Genomic DNA, 18731 nt, shown 5'->3' with positions numbered 1-18731 from the left:
ACCACATGACTGCCTCGTCACTGCCTGTTTGTACAGACCTTCAGATCTTCTATGGTTGGTATTGAGATTAAAGGCGTGTGTCTCCAATGCTGGCTATATCCTTGAACACACAGAGATCTACCTAGCTCTACCTACCAAGTGCTGGGATTAAAGGCATGCGCCATGAATGCCCAGCTCTGCTATGGCTTGCTATTAGCTCTGACCCCCAGGCAACTTTATTTATTAACATAAAAATAAAATCACATTTCAGTACAAATAAAATATCACCATAAGAATGTATCTCAGGGGGTGTGTGGATCGTTAGGGGCTAGCTCTTTATCTCCCATTATATACATATGTATCATCTTTGCAAGTTTGTGGGCAAAATGTATAATTCTACCAGTTCTCTTAGGTTGACTTAGAGTCTTTTTCCTCATTATTCCATGAAGGGCCTCGAGTGACCATAACAGCTGCTTATGCAATTAAAACCTTTGGGCCGTGAGTGAGGAGCTAGTGAGAGTGACTGGAAGAGCAGAGCAAATCGCTTACTCACTGACTGAATAAGGTAGAAAGCATTGGGCTGCTTGCTTATGAATTCATTTTGGCTTGAGCAGAGAAGTTACACTAACTGCATGCAGGTGTGGTGCACGTCGACAGATCCTATGTCCCCAGTGTTCCATGAAACAGATTGTCCCTGCAGTCTCTTCTGTTCCAGAGAATTTGTCTAAAATAAATGTCCACTATGTACTCTCTAGTACCTAAAAGAATATTTTGGTTTTGTATCTATCAATTATAGAATTTTCATGAAGTAATGAGAACCCACTAGCATATGATAAAAAAAATCGTAGTGCCTAAACCATGGCTGCATATATTATTGTTCTAAATTGCTGGGTGTCTCAGTACAGAAAAGCAGAGATATATGGACATGGTACTTTTGTCTCATTCAGACTCATTCAGATGATTTTTGATTCATACTCCGCAAAAAATGACTGTCCCTAATTTTCAGCATTACCTTGATAAAGGCTGGTGTGGTACGCTCACTTTCAAATGGTTCTTATGCTAAAGAAAATGAAGACAAATGTAGCTTCCTTTAAAGAAATTTCTTTTGTTCCTATTCATTGTTTAGGATGTGTGGTTAATGGCTTACCACATGTGCTAAGAGAGAGAATGCATAAATTAATAGACTACATTAATAAGAGCAATTTTACTATTCAAGCTCCTTGAAAACGAGATGTAAGTTATGGTCACAAGGAAAAATATCCTTTTTTTAGTTCATTTGGTGCCTGGTTTTAGCAAACAACTAAGTAAAAATAAACAAACAATTACAGAAAAAATAAACCACTTGGCACGGTTATTCTAATTATTATGACATTTTATGTTGATGTAACATGAAATCTAAATGGTCTTATATGATAAAACTTGGTAGCCAGACTTTGGGGTAAATCCTGAAAGACCAGAGAGGCAAAGGAACAAGCCACTGCCATGTCTTACCTTGCCAGCTCCACGAATCCTCTGATTGAATGCCACTGAGTCCTCAGCCAAAAGGGGTCCAGGCGAAAAGGCTTCAGCCCAAAAGGACTTCTGCCAAAAAGCCTCCAGCTGAAAAAAGTCTTATTCCTCTCCCCTCACACCTTATATACCTTTCTCCACCCAGCCATATTCCTTCCTTCCTAATGCATGTGATTCCCAAGTATGTGATTCCCAAGTACTGCGATTAAAGGTGTGTGCCACCACTGCCTGGCTCTTTTTCTCTCCTAGACTGAGTCAATCTCATGTAGTCCACGGTGGCTTTGAACTCACAGAGATCCAAACGGACCTCTGCCTCCTGAGTGCTAAGATTAAAGGTGTGTGCCACCACTGTCTGGTATCTATGTTTAATCTAGTGGCTTGTTCTGTTCTCTGATCTTCAGGCAAATTTTATTAGGGTACACAGTATATCACCACAGACATACATGCTGAAATGTACATATTGTGATGGCTTATTAAATCTATATTTTGCCTGTATAAAATTTATTAGTCGTGTGTGTGTGTGTGTGTGTGTGTGTGTGTGTGTGTGTGTGTGTGTGTGTTTATTCCTCCCCTTTGTCTCTCACGTTGAAGCTAGGTGATGGCAGGGTCGCTTGTATGTCCCCTTTGTAATTCCATTACTCATCAAGCTCTACCGCACAGTAGGTTATTCATAGCTCTAATATTATGGACTTGCTCTATATGCTTGTTCCTGAGCAGCCCTATTGGGAGATGGCAAGACCATTAGCCTAGGGGGCACAGTGGGAGGTTCTTCGGTCATCGGGGACAAGCTGCTATAGGGGATTGTGAACCCCTATAGGGGATTCTGGCCACGAGGTGAGCAGGGTTTCTATTGCTATTTCTTTTGTTGTTTTGTTTTCTGAATGCTCCAGTCAAGATACACTGCCTTGTCACAGACTCCAATGTGATGGATGATCCTGATTCTAGGCTGAAACCTGAGAAAATGAGAGTTAAACTAAGCTTCTAATTTTTCTGAGTTAAAAATCTCAGAAATGGTACTACGTAGTGGAAAACTAATAAACAATTGATTTAAATAATAGCTATTATACACCTTGCTGTATTCTGTGATTGATTTTATTTGCATAATAACTGTATGGTTTATCTCTTGCTCTGTAACAACCCCACGAATTAGTGGCTCAAGGTAGGAGCAATTATCTCATAAGTCTCAGAATTGTTAGCAATCTGGGCACAGTGTTCTGCAAGCTTGTGGTTTCAGGGTCTCTCTTGAGGTCATAATGAAGATACTGGTTGGGGTTGCAATCATCTGAAGGTTTCCAAGGTGATTCACTCACCACATGCCAGACAAGTTAGTGTTGGGCTTTAGTAGGAGGCCTGAGTTCTTTGTGGACCCCTCATTAGGGCTCTTGGAAGTTGACTTCATCCTGAATTAGTGAGTCAACAGATGATGGAAGGTATGATGTCTATGGTGTAACCTTGGAAAGAACATTCTGCCCCTTTTGAATATCTTATTGATTCCACACATCAGCCTACTCCATGTTTAGGAGGTACCTGGCATAAGGACATAAACACCAGGATATCATGTCCATTGAGGGGCACCTTGGAGGCTAGCTGCCATATCTGGGTATATGAAATATGTCTTTATCATACTCATTTTATAGTAGGGGAAATGAAGCATATGGCTTGTGTTTAAATTAGATAACGTGTCTCCCCTACACACAAAGAAACATAAGATGTGGAAAATCATGTTGTATATAACACACAGTGAACTCAGCTGTTACTTTTTCCTATCTGACAAAATAATTGCCTTTAGCAATCCGTTTTTTAAATTTCATTGATCCAAGAAAGAAAATTGGGGGTAACGTTTAGGAAAATACATCTTGAAGCTACTGAATAGGAAAACTGACACACGAATCTTTGTTTCCTATTGCTGAGGTAACAAACTTCAAATTCAGTGGATTAACATAAAACAAATGTATTGTTGCACAGTGCTCTAGGTACACTGTTTGATAGGGATCCTGCTGGATAAAAAGATGTTCTTAAGGTTCTTTATTCTGAGAGCTCTAGAAGACAGTTCATAATCTTTTCTTCTTTTTGAAAAGTCTTCTTGAGATTTCTTGAATTGCTTTTCTGTTCACGGCCACTTTCTTCTGTCTTTAAAGTCATGACTACAGGTCTTGCTCCCTTGCCTTCTCTGACCCCTCTCTCAGCTGCTATATCGCCTTTCCAATTTTTGCTTCAGTGGTGGCATTGCCTTCTCTGTCCTTTGCACCCCCGTCTTATAAAGACCTTTGTGGTTGCGTCGGACCCACCTGGAAAATTCACCTTCCTCGTCCTACCTCGAAAGTGAATCACAGCGCCAAAGTTCGGGGGCTTTGGAGATGGGGGTATGTTTGATGATCTCCCGTTCGGTAAGTCGTTTACATCAAAGCTTTATCTGAATGCTGAGTCTTAGCAGGTGATAGACAGCAAGTTAAGTGTACTTGCCCTCACCCTCTTGGGGGGTGATTTTGAGGGTTAGTCTCTTCATTTTCTGTGAATCATCATGCAAAGAATCGGGAAGGCTAACCCGTAGTGGAAACCACCCTGGACCGGGTATCAGAGCCTACATCCTTGCATCCTCTCTGCCACTTTTGAGCTGTGGTGTCTTCAACAACTCATTTAACACTTCAGCCACGTCTACATAAACCAAGTGTGATGGAATAGGTCTGCGTTACCAGCTACTTGGAAGTTAACATAGGATGATCACAAGTTCAAGGCCAGTCTGGACAACTTAGTGAGCTCCTCTTTCAAAATAAAATCTTTTCAAAAGACGTAAGCTAGGGGCACATCCCACTGTGAGAGTGCTTACCTGGCACACATGACTCCGTAAATTCAATCCCCAGTACAAACTGGATAATCGGAAGTCTACAGGTGGTGACCAAAAAGACTTGCCTCACTTGCTTCTTAGACTGCTGTGGTCATTAAGTGAGTAGCTGGAAGGAGCATGGTTTGTAGAAAAGCCCAGCACATGTATGACCTACTAGAGAGTGGTATGTGTTATTTGAGGGGATTTTCCTGGCACAGAACATCGGGAGCAGGGAGGCACAGTGAGGGTCAGTGTGGTAAGAGTCCTCCTTATGGTCTGGCCCCAGAACTCCATTTGTCTGTCCTCACACCTTCTTTACTGTGAGTATCTGAGACCTCCCTGCCACCTCCCCCCAGATGGAGCTAACATAACTGGGAGCCTAAGACTGGACAAATTCTAATACTCCGAGGGTCCCTGTGGATATGTTGAACTGTGAAGGGACACATTTCCCATCTGTTTGACCTCATTTCCTAATTCTGTGAAGTCTGATGGAAACAGGAGGGTTTTTTTTTTTCCCCAAGTCAAACATCCATTGTTTCTATCTCTGTGATCTTCCATGTTCTAATAAGAACAGAGGTCTCCATCATGAGGTCAGGTTAAAGTGGGATATTAATCAAGTTAGGATGTTATTAAGTGGCTTTTATGTGTCCACTGGGGAGGGAGTTAAGTGTTGGTCCTCAGAGTTGTTGCTTTTTTTTTTTTTTTAATGCACTTATCTAGTGCATGTATTGAAAATCGGCCTTTAGGGGCCAAAGGAGTTATGTTAGATGACTATGTGGTCATAGCCACATGAGGGGGCAGTGTCCTCAACCACGATTACATAGTATTTGTGTCATTTCTTTCTCTGTAGAAATGTCTGTGGGCTGCTTTGTGTGTGCCTGAGCAGGGCCCTGATAACCCAGGGCTTTTCATTTAGTGATCCTTTCCCAGCCCGCAGACACACATAAAAGCCAGTTGGCTCCGCCTCCCTCCACTTCTCCTCTCCAAGCAATTGTTTATACAGCAGAAGGCCAGCACCTGCTTCATGAGATAATGAGCTGATAAGGAGGTAGAGACTAGTCACAGAGAAGCTGGGGCCGGGGCTGGGAATGCACCCAAGAGTACTTTAACAGGTCAAACCTTCAGCTGCCTCTTAGAGTGGGGTACTTTAAAAGCTTTTCAACACTTTCCAACAAGGGCTTAATTTGCTTAGAATCATCATCGATTCATCTCAACCAGCAGTCTGTTTTTTTTTTCTTTCCCCTTTCTTTTTTCTTTCCCCCCACAGCTGTCAAGTGTCATTTTTTTCCACTCAAACATCCATCCTGCTTCACAGCCTTGCTGGAAATAGGAGCTTCAGGGCCCTCTTCAGCCCCCTGCCTGACTTCCTGCCCGCCAGGGCAAGCACACAGAGGTGACATTAGTCACCCAACAGGAGGTAGCTACACATGACTGGAGCCTCTATCCCATCAGTGTCCCTTGACAAAGGCACAGAGCACTCACTGCTCTTTGTAGGGACCAAGCTGGCTGTTTTTCTTGCCTTCCTGGAAATACAGATTCCACAGAGCAGTCTCTCTGGAGAAGGGAGTTACTGCCTGTCCTTAAGGGGGCACCAGAGAGACATCAATGTATACATATAACACACAGCAAGGAGGCCTATTCTTCACACTCTGGAGCAGTCATAGAAACATTTAAAGGGGTTTGGTCTTTTTAAAGAACTTCAGATAAAACCTCCTCTCAGGTTTTTAGTGAGAAAATGGTCTTGATAAGAACAATTTTTTTAAAAAAGATTTTACTTTTAATTATGGGTATGTGTATGTCTGTGTGGAGGAAAGTACCTGTGAGTGCAGTCCTGTGGAGGCCAGGTGAGGATGGTGGACGTCCTGCATCTGGAGTTACAGGTGGCTGAGAGTCACTTGATGTGGGATCTGTCCGCAAGTCCTCTGTAAGATTTGCATGTCTTCTTAGCTCTCTCCAGCTCCAAGAACAGTCTTGACATTTTGCTTTTTCCTTCTTGCTGCCTGACTTTGGGACACTTCAATGCTTCTTAACACTTTCTTTCGTATAAAGTGCGAGGGGGAATAGGTGGAAGTTTCTGTCCCACCAGCTGTTCCCAAATAGACACAGAGGCTTAATATTAATTATAAATGCTCACCCACTAGTTCAGGTTTGTAATTAGCTAACTCTTACACTTACGTTAACCCATATCTCTTATCTATGCTTTGCCACACTGCTTGGTACCTTTTCTCAGTACAGCATGTCCATTTTGCTTCTCTGTGTGTCTGCTTGCGCCTCCTTCGACTCCGCAGGAATCAGAATATTCTTGTAATGAATATTCCATAAGGGGGCATTGTATTTGAATCAGACTTTGACTCTCTAGAGATGCTGGAATACAAACACAAGGTCTGCATTTAGTCAGTATCTCCCATACATCATTGTTTGCACAGAGGTCACTAAGAACAGTAACCCAATTTCTTTGATTAACTACTTAAAATGATTAATTGGTGAACACTTTTTTGGGGGGCAAGATCACTAATATATCAGCTAAACAATCCATTTCTAACTGTTATTACATTCAAGAAATTCAGATTCAAACTTCAGTTCCCAGGAATCAAAGCACACTGTATTAATTAAAGGTGTGAATCTTTTAATGGTTGAAGTGGTCAATATTGTCTCAGACATTTAATAACACGTTAATTTTATATATATATATATATATATATTGTATATATAATATTATATATATTAACATCATATATATATGTTATAATTAAAAGGTGATCCCATTGGTTCTGCAGGAAAATAGCCCCATTAGAATGTAGGATGCAGGAGACACACTGCAAGGTAAATAAGATCAATGGGTCTCTAAAGTAAAACCAGAAATGCAACAATCTATTGACTTCACTAATTTACTACTATGGCTTTTATCTTTGTGCTTTGCCACTTTTAGCCATTTTTTTCTGCTCTAGTTTCCCAGCCAATTTGAAGATTTCAAATGAAAGTATTGAAGTGATCTGTTTGAAATGGATCCATGTGCATTTACACATGCAGATAGAGTTAAAGCAAGCAGGAAGGGAAGTAGGGCATCGGCAAAGACAGACATAGAGGGCAAACCACTAATCAGGCACTGAGATATTTGAATCCCAAAGCAGCTTCCTTAATTTTCTTTCTGGTGAGTGGATGGGTGCATGTGTATGTACAGAAGTGTGGGGTATGTGCTTCTGTGTGTGCCTGGGCATGTACTAAAGTGTGATGAGAAGCCAGAGGAGGACGCTGGGTATCCTGCCCTATCACTCTCTGCCTTATCTCCAAGAGACAGGGTTTCTCACTAAACTTGGATCTAGACTGGCAGCTAGCTCATCCCAGAATTCCTCTTGTCTCTAAACCCACAGTACCAGGCATATAGGCATTCCCATGCCTGGCTTTTTTGTGGGTGCTAGAGATTTGAAGTCTGGTCCCCATGATTACACAACAAGCCCCACTTCTGCATCGATCTGTCTCCTTAGTCCTCAAGGCAATTTCTTGAATAAGTAAGAAAAGTGACAGATATGAACCAAGTTCTGATTCAAGAGAGGATGTTTATATGATTAATTTGAGAATTGCAGCATGTTACATTAAACTTAGAATTACACTTATCTTTGATGATCATCCAAATAGTTATTTAGAAATTTGAAACTAAAAATGGCAAATGTATGGATATGCTTGATAAATTCTTTTTAATGAAAAGTAGCAATTGAAAGACTCAATTATCCGAAAGATGTTTTACAGGAAATAAAGCAGCTAGGTAATTAGAGACAGAATACCAGAATACCAATACTTCAAAGCTTGTGAGATCCTGGAAGATGCAAGGCACCATTTTTCTGAAAATGTTAGAGAGTCTAGTTTCTTCCTGCAGTGGTTATCTTGAGAATTAAATTAAGAGATGAGAAGAATACATTTATTCTCCTTTCTGCTCATTTATCAGGTATTACCCTGCCCTAGTTAGTAGCAGTGATGAGAGTTTAGAAGCAATTTGAGTCATACTTTGTGATATTCCTCAGCACTGAGATTGGATGATGCATGGATTCCAGCAATTTGTGTGTTTCAGTCACTGTTCTATTTCTGTGAGGTGACACTATGACCAAGGTAATTATTATAAGATAAAGCACTTAACTGAGAGCTTGCTTGAAGTTTTCAGGACCTAGTCCATGATCAACATGGCAGCATGCAGGCAGGTGCTGGAATGGAATGCAGGCAATGGCTGGGTGTAACATCCTGATCTATAAGCAGAGAGAGAGAGAGAGAGAGAGAGAGAGAGAGAGAGAGAGAGAGAGAGAGAGAGAGAGAGAGAGAGAGAGACTGACTCTGGGCTGGTCATAGACTTTTGAAATCTCAAAGTCTACCCCCAGTAACACACTTTTTCCTATAAGGCCATGTCCTCTAATTTTTCTAATCTTTCAAATAGTGTCACCCCATGGTGACTAAGCATTCAAATATATGAGTCTATGGGAGCTGTATTTTTTACCTTTTTTTAATTAAGAATTTTTTTAATTCATTTTACATACCAACCACAAATCCCCTTCTCTTTCCCCCTCTCACTTCCCCCATCGTTTTCCCCACCCCACCCCACTCCCATTCCCTCCTATGAAAAGGTAAGGCCTCCCATGGGGAGTCAGCAAAGTCTGGTACATTCAGTTGAGGCAGGTCCAAGCCTCTCTCTCTGCATCAAGGCCGAGCAAGATGTCACACTTCAGGCACTGGGCTCCAAAAGGCCAGCTCATTCACCAGGGGTAGATTCTGATACTACTTTCAGGGGCCTCTTTGCTGTGGGATGGTCTGTATGTCAAATCTGTTGCTCTGATGGGTCAATAAATAAAACACTGATTGGCCAGTGGCTAGGCAGGAAATATAGGCGGGATTAACAGAGAGGAGAACTGAGAGAACAGGAAGGCAGAAGGAGACACTGCCAGCCACCGCCATGACAAGCAGCATATGAAGATGCCAGTAAGCCACGAGCCACATGGCAAGGTATAGATTCATAGAAATGGATTAATTTAAGATATAAGAACAGTTAGCAAGAAGCCTGGCATGGCCATACAGTTTGTAAGCAATATAAGTCTCTGTGTTTACTTGGTTGGGTCTGAGCAGCTGTGGGACTGGCAGGATGTCAGGAGACAGAGATTTGTCTTGACTGTGGGCCAGGCAGGAAAACTCTAGCTACACCTCTTAAGCAGACCAAGCTACACAACTGTCTTGCTTATATAGAGGGTCTAATCCAGTCCCATACAGGCTTATGAGAGCCATTCTTTTAAATTAAAATCACCATACTATGCACATAAGGAGCTTATTGATATTTTGACTTTTCACTTCCCCCATCTTTAGACTCTGGTGGACTTTTCTCCCCCTTAATTTGTAGAATTGTAAAGCTGTGACTTATCTGTGGAAATGAACTATTCTTTTATTCTTAAATTGTTATTGAGTGTCCACTGTGTGACTGTGGTATTATCTCTGTACCTCAGCGAAATGCTGTATTTTTCTTGTTTTGTTTAAAATTCATAACATGTCTACTTAGCACACCTGAATGATTATGGAGAGAGTTATTTGAAATGTTCCCAGTCTTTAAGATGATCGAGTCTAATGGTGTACAGAATGTCATTGAGCGGTCACTTGCAGTGGTAGCCTGTAGTGAGTTTTGTTTGTTCTTGGTCATTTTTCCTGTTAGTACTTCTTAGGTCCTGGCCAATGCTCTTCTCATTAGGACTTGATATTTGTCCTGTCAGGCTGGAGGTAGTTTCTTGAAAGAGGACTTCCTGGTTGTACAGATGAGGGAGGTGAGCATTCAGTAGTCAATAAGCTTTTCAAAAGAAGTCCACAGAAGCACAATGACTCCAGTGTAGCACTTAATGCATTTAATATAAGCACCACTTCAATTTTAGTTTGAGCATGACTGGTTGATTCACTTAGATTAATCATAGTTTTCTTATATGTGGCACTCTGATGGTATCAGTACAGACATGGCTAATATTTGCCTAATTGAGAAAAATGAAAATAAATGAATTCTCTCCATCTCATGAAATAGATGTGGTATTCCGATAGCTGCTGCATCTGTACAATAGAGGACTTTTTCCCCCTTCTTTGCAGCCCATAAAGACTGCCCCTAGTCCACTGAGCCCCTTTGGTGAAAGATGTGCCTTGATGTGTTCTCATCATCTCTTTTAGGGAGCAAAGTAATACAACTTACAGTCTGTAAGGTTGCAGTGTTAAATTGAAATACTGTTTCCCCAACTTTTGGAAATAGTGGGTTAGATCATGGTAAGATTATTGGTTGGTTTTGGTGAGTGCATGTTCATGTGTGTGTGTGGATATACATGCTTATGGAGGTCAGAAGATAATCTTGAGTGTCATTTCCCAGGTACAGCCATCTACCTTCTTGAGACAGGGTTTCTCATTGGTCCTGAATTTGACAAGTCATTTATGCCAGCTAGCAAGCCTCAGGGATCCTGTCAGTGCTAGTCATCACATCTGGCATTCTCCCTGTCTGTCTGTGCCCCACCCCCACCTCTCCCCCTTTTCTCCCTTTCTTACACTTTCAGGGATTGAACTCATGTCCTTATGTCCCTATGATATTAATTGAGTTATCTCTGCAGCACCCAAATTATTGTTTTTAATTGTTACTTCTTAATGTGTGCAGTGAAGTTATAAGAAGCTGTGATGTGCAGCATCTCCTACACTTGCTGGCCTTTGGGACCCGTTCCTTTCCTTTTTTATTTTTTCCACTCAGACTCTTTGTGCAAACTTGAGGTCTTCCACACACTCTGTGAAAAGCCTGTGTTTAGCTGTCTTAAGGAAAAAACACAATTCTCTGAACAGTGAGAGATAATTGAGCCCAATTTCATTTTTCGCTAAGTTCCTGCTAAGGAGACCTCAACTACTATTGTCCTTAAAGAAAGCCAATCTCACCAAATGCTAATTCTAGTAAATGATAGAAAATGAGTTTCCAAGTATGAAGAACAGCCAGACAGCCTCACAGCGGCATCTTCTCACATGCCCCGACCTCAAGGCCACCCTAAAGCTGCCAACTAAATGCCAGGGGGAAATTTCCAGGGAAGCAGATGGTACTGCCTAGAGACAGGGGCCCACGGCTTGGCATCTGGGCTCTCGTGCTGTCCAGCTGAGGACTTCTCAGGAAGAATACTGGGTGATAGGCTTCCAACTGAACTCCATTAGCACCCTGGCAGAGCCACTTCTTTTCCTTAAGGTAGGGATTTGCATCCCAGTAATCATATTAAAAGCTACTTGTCCCTCCTCTGTAAATGTGTGAGACAAAACAGCCTGTAAAAGAACACACTTAGAAAAGATAGAAAGGGATTAAAAAGGCGCCGTTTCCCATGTAGCCAAACCTGTATTCAGACCCAGCTCTGCAGTCCATTGGGGAGAAGGCTTCGATGTTGCTTCATGGATTCATTATGCTTTTGCTGCCTCAGTACAACTACTAGGACCGGGCTACTTTGGCTCAAGGTTTTGGTTCCTGATGAGCAAGACAGAATATTGCAGTTCACATGCAGAAGGGCCAGGGACCACAGAGGGTGGCAGGCAAGGCTGGGGATAGGAGTCTCCAAAGGATTTGACCTACTTCACTTTAAAAAAACTTCATTTAAAAATGACTATTTTTGTTATTTGACAATTTCCTACTTTCTGTTGTTCTCTCCCCTACATTCTGTCCTTATCTCCCTCCCATCTGTGCCATCCTGCCCCTTCCCCCTCCCCACCAATCTCTTTCCAGATTCATGACTTTTGGTTTTGTTTTGTGACCCATTTAGTTTAACCAGGACCATCTGTGTGACAACTGGATTGGAATTATCTCTTTGAGCTTGATGGAGTCATTAGTGGGTACATGACTAAAGGCAGTGATTTACTCTGTCTGTGAATCTATCTGGAGCAAATAGCTCCAAAGTGAGGGGTAGGGTCCCCTGAGTCCCCAGCCACCCCTCCCCATATTCATGTCTGACTATTGACGGGGCCATTCTTGTGTAGACCCCATGCAGACACCTGCAGCTGTCATGAATGTGTGATGGCCATGGCTGTGCCTTGTCTGGTTGTTAAGTTGCAGGGGTTTTTTTTGTTTTTTTTTTTTTTTTTTTTTATATCCTGGCTCTCACATTCTTCCCATCCCCTATTATCCAGTGTTCCTTGAGAGGATGCTGTAAATGACTTGTTTAAGGCTTGGCACTTATCATTATTTATTCTCTGCACCTTGAGCAACCTTTGCATTCACTACTGCTCTCTGAAAAGAGAGGTTTTACTGATTAAGGCTGAGAATCGTGTTTATCTACATAATTATTTACAGGGCAGTTTCTCACTCAGTGAATTCAGCTTAACAGCACTATTCAGTTCTTCCTAGTGCTTATGATTCCCCATGTCATAGGGTTTTGATCAGGTTCCTAGTACCAGGTTACTTCCTGTGGAGTGAGTCTAGCAGCCTACCTCTTGCAGCTTGCTTTCACCTTCTAAAGTTCCTGCACCAGGTCCTCTGCATATTTATTACAGCTTTTAGCTTAGTATTCTTATGGGATTCTTGACTGTGAGAATGAGTAGGTTTCTGACTCTTGTATTTGCTCTTAGGACTTATTTCCTCCTGTTGGGTTGCCATTTCCAACTTCAATGTGAAACTTTCTGCTTCATCTTACTATATTTGACTTTGTCATTGGTTGTATCTCTTAGGAGCCTGTTCTTTTCTAATGAGAGACAGAAATGGCATGTATCTGGAACAGAGGGGAAGAGGGGAAGAACTGGGAACAGTAGAGGGTGGGGAAATTATAATCAGAATATTTTATATGAGAAAATAATCTATTTACAATAAAAAGGGGAAAAGTATTCAAAACATAAACAAGTTGGAGACATTTAATATTTAACACATAATATTTCTTTACCTTGAATTATTTCCTTGAGGATAAGTACTTTCCTTTTGACCAATCTATAGACAGAATCCTCCGGGCTTCCTTCTTGATAAGGCCTCAACCTCAGAGCTCTTTGTCTATCTTTGCCATGGCCAGATTTGGGATGTATGCTGCTAATTCCATTTAGAAAGAATCTTTGGGTGGTTTCTAATTGATTGCATTGGTCTACCCTCAGTAAAAGTCCTGTTAAGTTGTCTTAGCAAAAGTGACTCTACCTTAGAGACCTAACATGCCAGCAGAGGCAGGGTAACTTCAATCATGGCTAACGATGTCCAGACACTTCTGCTAGTGGTCAACTAGCCTTGTATCCTGAGAAACAGATGTAGGTGGGTGATAGTCCCCTCCACCACCAACCAAGTGTATTCTGTCTCTAGGTTCTTAGGAATCAGAACCAAGTGACTGCATTGCCATCTTCTTGAATGCCCAGCCCCTGGGGAGGTCTCTGCTGCTCCCAGTTTGTAGCTCAGCATTGTTCTGAGGAATTTTGTGAGAACCAAATGTTTCAGTTTGATATGGCTGAGTCTCATTATTTGTGGCATGTGTGGTCTATAGAGTTCCTTCAAATGCTAGATAAGTAAATACTGAATCATCAGTACTAGAAGAAATATGGAAATGCATATGCTTATGCTTCACATAGATTATAATCTTAAATCTTAAAGCCAATTCGTTTTGCATCTTCTGTTTTGTATATTTTACTTATGAGAAAACCAAGTTCATAACCTAGTGGCTTGCCTTGATTTACCTGATGATGCTCTACCGATGCATGCTGCATTGGAGTAAGGACTCCATTTACCTGGCCTTGGTACCCTCATGGTACCCGGATTGCCCATAGCATCTCTATCCTTCTCCCTGCAAGAGAGCTGGACTGAGTAAGATAAGGCCTCATATCTTTGTCACTTGGCACATGTCCTCAAATGACTTTGAGAACACCAGGAAAATTGATTTGGGGGTTACAAATAAATGTTTAAAAGAAAAAGGATGACAATTGTGGTACCTGCAAACAATGAACATCATCTGTAGCAGGGTTAGATATGTAGCTGTGCACTTGCTTTTTGCAAGTAACATTCACCATTAGCCTATTATTTCCATCTTACAGTTGAGAGAATTTAGTTCACCTAATTTGTATGTGACAAAGACAGAATTCAATTCTTGCCTTAGTTCATTTGATTTCAATAGTTGTGTTCTAAACCATTACTCTATATTGTTCCTAGGTTTCTAAAAGACTTTTTTTTTTCCTGAGAAGAGCTCTCACTATGCAGCCCAGGCTGGTCCTGAATTGATATTCTTCCTATCTCAGTGTATCAAGTGCTGTTATTGGTGATATGAACTCCACACTTGACCTTTGAGAATTCTTATACAAACTTCAGTGACCATATCTTTTGTTACTTTCATGTGTAATTATTTTCTTGTCTTCTTTATAATATTTATTTAATACTAAGGATATGGGCTAATTTCTATTTTTTATTCAATGCATTGTTCTGCAGAAACTTTAAAATGTTTATATTATTCTGCCTCTATTGAATTCTCAGGAGAAATAATCTGACTGAGGTGATATAAACACCTTCATGGCTTCTGCTGAACTTTGGGATTTGGTCTTCCACAGGCTGACTTGGGCCTCCTCACTGTTTTTAGTTCTGAGTACCATATCTGCCAAGCTCACACCAGCACACCATTCCAGAATGGCTGCTGTTTTCAGCAGAAACTCATTTCATGATGTCTTAATTTTCATTTCTTCAATGCAAAACACCATTTCTCCATGCATAATTTTGTTTTACTTAAAGAATCTATAATATGTTATTCTCCTTTGGTGGCTAAAATCCCACTGTTTTGTCTTATTCATTTATATTTTTTATGTATCAAAGAGAAACTGATAAATTGCATATTATGCAATTTTTTGTAGTTTGCTCTTACCTAATTTAGGTTGGTTATTTTATTATAGAAGTGAGTGTACAGATTTGTTCCATTTATTTTTCAAAATTCATGTATGTACATATGTATGTTGATTGCATATATCTGTTGTGGGCATGTGTGGAGGTCAGAGGATAACCTGAATGAATAGGTTCCCTCCTTCCTCCAAGTGAATCTTGTGGATCAAACCTGGGGCATCAGGGTTGGCAGCAAGTGCCCCCACCTACCAACCCATCCTGCCAGCCCTTTAGCTGTTGTTAGTATAATTCAGTCCTAAGTGAAGCAAGTGTGAGTTGGGATTAATGTGGAGTGGGATTCCTTTACTTTGTGAAATATGTGTTTGATTTAGTGGCTGTGTCTGTCGGCTAGGGCAGACATATTAACACTGTTACAGAGGCTGGATGTCAAACAGCAAGGTACCAGCTCCCGCATCACTCAGCCGTTAGCCTTTCTACCCAGCCCCCAGCATTTCTCCCAGACCACACTGCTCCTGTTTTCGTTTCCTGCGCAACACTTGCTATCTCCTGAAAATTGGCTTGTTTTTTTTTGTTTATTTACTTGCTATCTGTCTTCCCATCTGTACAATATGAGGTCCGTGAGTGCCAGAGCTGTGTCTGGTGTATTTCTTTAGCTCTTGCTGGAGCTCTTGTTACCTCCTAGCCTCTCAGAATGCACCATTAAGTAATGAAAGCCATTACAAAGATTTCAAATTTTCCAAATATAAAAACCAAAAGTGGTAACTTTGAAGCAAATAGATGTTGAGATGGCCTTTGACACAAAACAAAGAATCCTGAGATTTAGGCAAGCCACAGACATGCAGCATGCAAGAAAGGAACCCAGCATTATTCAAAGCAATTGTTGTTTTCTGAAATCTCTAAGCAATTAGATACAATCTGTCTTCTACATGATTTTGTCTACATGATTGTGGTCTGGGACAGCAAAAAAATTAATATATCAAGTTAATATATAAGAAAAATTTATTAAAACACAGTTCTGGCTTAATAAGAGCTATGATAATCTGAGCTATGCATCCAGCTAGGTAACGTGGTGGCATTCATTGCAGGTGGCATAAATGGTGAATTGTTTTTCGAGTCCTGCAAATGTATTGATCCTACATAAAATATAAAGACTTGGTCTTCACTACATGGCTGTTCCTTCTGCAGAAAACAGAACGTAGGACTTGAAAGACAGAAGTAAATGAAAGAAAATGACTTATCCATTGGCTTTCCTCTGATTTGTACCAAACTTCTGAGAGCTGGCCATGTTGACTTTTTGATAGCCAGAACTGAATTGTTGCTCCTAATATCAACAGTGTTTTAAAGGCTGACTTGCTTCATTTTATAGCTTTATTATATATGGAAAATCATTTGTTGAAGACCAAGCTATGAAGTATACATGCAGAGAATTAGTGAAGTCTATACCTAATGGTTTTGTTTATAGTATGATCAAATTTGCTCATGCATTCTCATTCAGCCTTTCTAGACTAAGAGATGTTAGAACTAAGATAAAGCATACATACTCTATTTAGAGCAATCTTAAGTAAGATGTTTAATCCCTTCCTTCTGTATCTTTTGTGCTGATCATAAGCTTTTACCAATCAAATTAGGTTTATAAGCAAACTGAAATGTGCATTTTGAAGAAAAATGAACTATGCATAATTATAAAGTATAAGAAGACACCACTCTTTCCTGACAGAGCTCTGAGGTGAGGAAATGGGACTATAACTTGCAGAACATCATTTTTATTTTTGGTATTTTCAAGTGCATTTTGTATTAGGAGGGAAAATGAAGAAATCAGGGAAAAATTTTAGTGAAACCTAAATTTTCATTGATTCTCTTTCACTGCTCCTGCCTCTCCTGTGAAGGGTGCTTCAGCTGCCAAGCTTTCCTTACTATGTCCTGTGCAGAGATGACTACTCATCTTTGTTACCTCCTACAAAGTAAGGCAAAGTTTTTGTCCTCTAGCTGTAGGGGTCAGGATAGAACTTACTCAAATGATTGCCCCTTTCTGCTGAATGGAGCGGACAAGAGCAAGGACTGTCTAAATGCAAGAGAGCTCTTCATCTTTTTACACTTGTCGACCACCAGGGAAGCTTCCAGTGCCTTGGCATTCCCACCTGTGTGGACCCATTGACCCCAGAAAAGGGGATGGAATCTCTTATTTCAGTATGAGCTCCATTTGGTTCTCATTTTCCATGCTACAGAAAGAATAGCATTAGGAATATCCCCCCACCCTTGGAGAAAATCAGGCCTTACACTTAGAAGTTTGATTTAGATTCCAACAAAATGATTAGTCTGAGTCTTAGCAATCCATATTGCTAAATTAGTTTTATTCATACTTCCATGACTCTATTTGTAGGACACTAAGATTTTGGGTTGTAATTTAGCCTTTCTTAACATTTCTCATAAAATTTAAAACATCTTCATATACCTTCTCATATATGTAGTAAAGATGGTTTGAAACAACAATATGGATTTTCCTCAAGTTAGCCTCATCTCCCATCCCTTCCAGTCACTTTTCATTTTCATCATGTTTATCTTAGTTAGGTGTTCCTATTGCTCTGAAGAAACACAATGACTATGGCAACTCTTCTAAAGGAAAACTTTGAATTGGGTCTGGCTTACATTTTCAAAGGTTTAATTCCTTGTCATCAAGGCAGGAAGCATGGTGGCTTGCAGGCAGACATGTCGCTGGATGGGTAGCTGAGAGTCCTATGTCTGGATCTTCGGGTGTCAGAAAGAGAGAGTGAGCTACTAGGCCTGGCTTGAGCTTTTGCAACCTGAAACCCCACCTCCTGTGACACACTTCCTCCAACCAGGCTACACCTATGCCAATGAGGCCAAGTCCCCTAATCCTTTCAAACAGTGAGTCGTTGGGGGCCATTTTTTTTTTTTTTACTTTATTTTATTTTACAATATCATTCAGTTCTACATATCAGCCACGGGTTCCCCTATTCTCCCCCTCCCACCCTTTCCCCTTACCCCCAGCCTACCCCCCATTCCCACCTCCTCCAGGGCAAATCCTCCCCCGAGGACTGCGATCAACCTGGTAGACTCAGTCCAGGCAGGTCCAGTCCCTTCCTCCCAGACTGAGCCAAGCGTCCCTGCATAAGCTCCAGGTTTCAAACAGCCAACTCATGCAATGAGCACAGGACTTGGTCCCACTGATTGGGGGCCATTTTTATTCAAACTATCAAAATGTTCTTCATCAAATGATTCTCTAAGAATTTCCATGTGAGTTAATATTTATATTAGTATTCTTTTAAATTTTTTCTACTCAGCTAATTTAGTATGTAATGCCTAAGAAAATTTAAGTCTTTTGATCCAATATGACAGTAAGGAGGATAATTTCTTAAGAGAATGTCAAGCTACTACATTTCCTTCTGTATTTACAAGCAAAATTACTTTCCACTTCAGAAAATGGGTGATGATGAATCTCTTACACCCAAACATCTGAACACAGTTTTATTAAAGATAATTGGGAAACTGTGTTGGAATCACAACAAAAATAGAACAATAGAATGAAAATAGGAAAGATATACCAGAAAATGTCACCTTGTATCTAGTCTGAAGATTATGTCCCCTAAATAACCTGAG

The 18731-nt window shown here is 40.7% G+C and overlaps 1 long non-coding RNA gene across 2 annotated transcripts in view; it reads left to right on the top strand.

Annotated features, from left to right (window-relative positions):
* Positions 1-2807: 2807 nt before the first annotated feature.
* Positions 2808-18731, top strand: part of LOC121832125 (uncharacterized) — a 28211-nt gene continuing 12287 nt past the window's right edge. Inside the window, exons 1-2 of one of the 2 annotated variants that reach the window (XR_013042119.1) lie at positions 2808-2918; positions 16742-16839. This is a non-coding gene — a long non-coding RNA (uncharacterized LOC121832125). The remainder of the gene's footprint in view (positions 2919-16741; positions 16840-18731) is intronic. The other variant, XR_013042118.1, reaches the window with a different exon arrangement.

Source organism: Peromyscus maniculatus, chromosome 9, assembly GCF_049852395.1.
Source record: "Peromyscus maniculatus bairdii isolate BWxNUB_F1_BW_parent chromosome 9, HU_Pman_BW_mat_3.1, whole genome shotgun sequence".
Taxonomy (NCBI): Eukaryota; Metazoa; Chordata; class Mammalia; order Rodentia; family Cricetidae; genus Peromyscus; species Peromyscus maniculatus.
The sequence above is the reverse complement of the archived record's forward strand: the minus strand, read 5'-3'. Positions and strand labels throughout refer to the sequence as shown.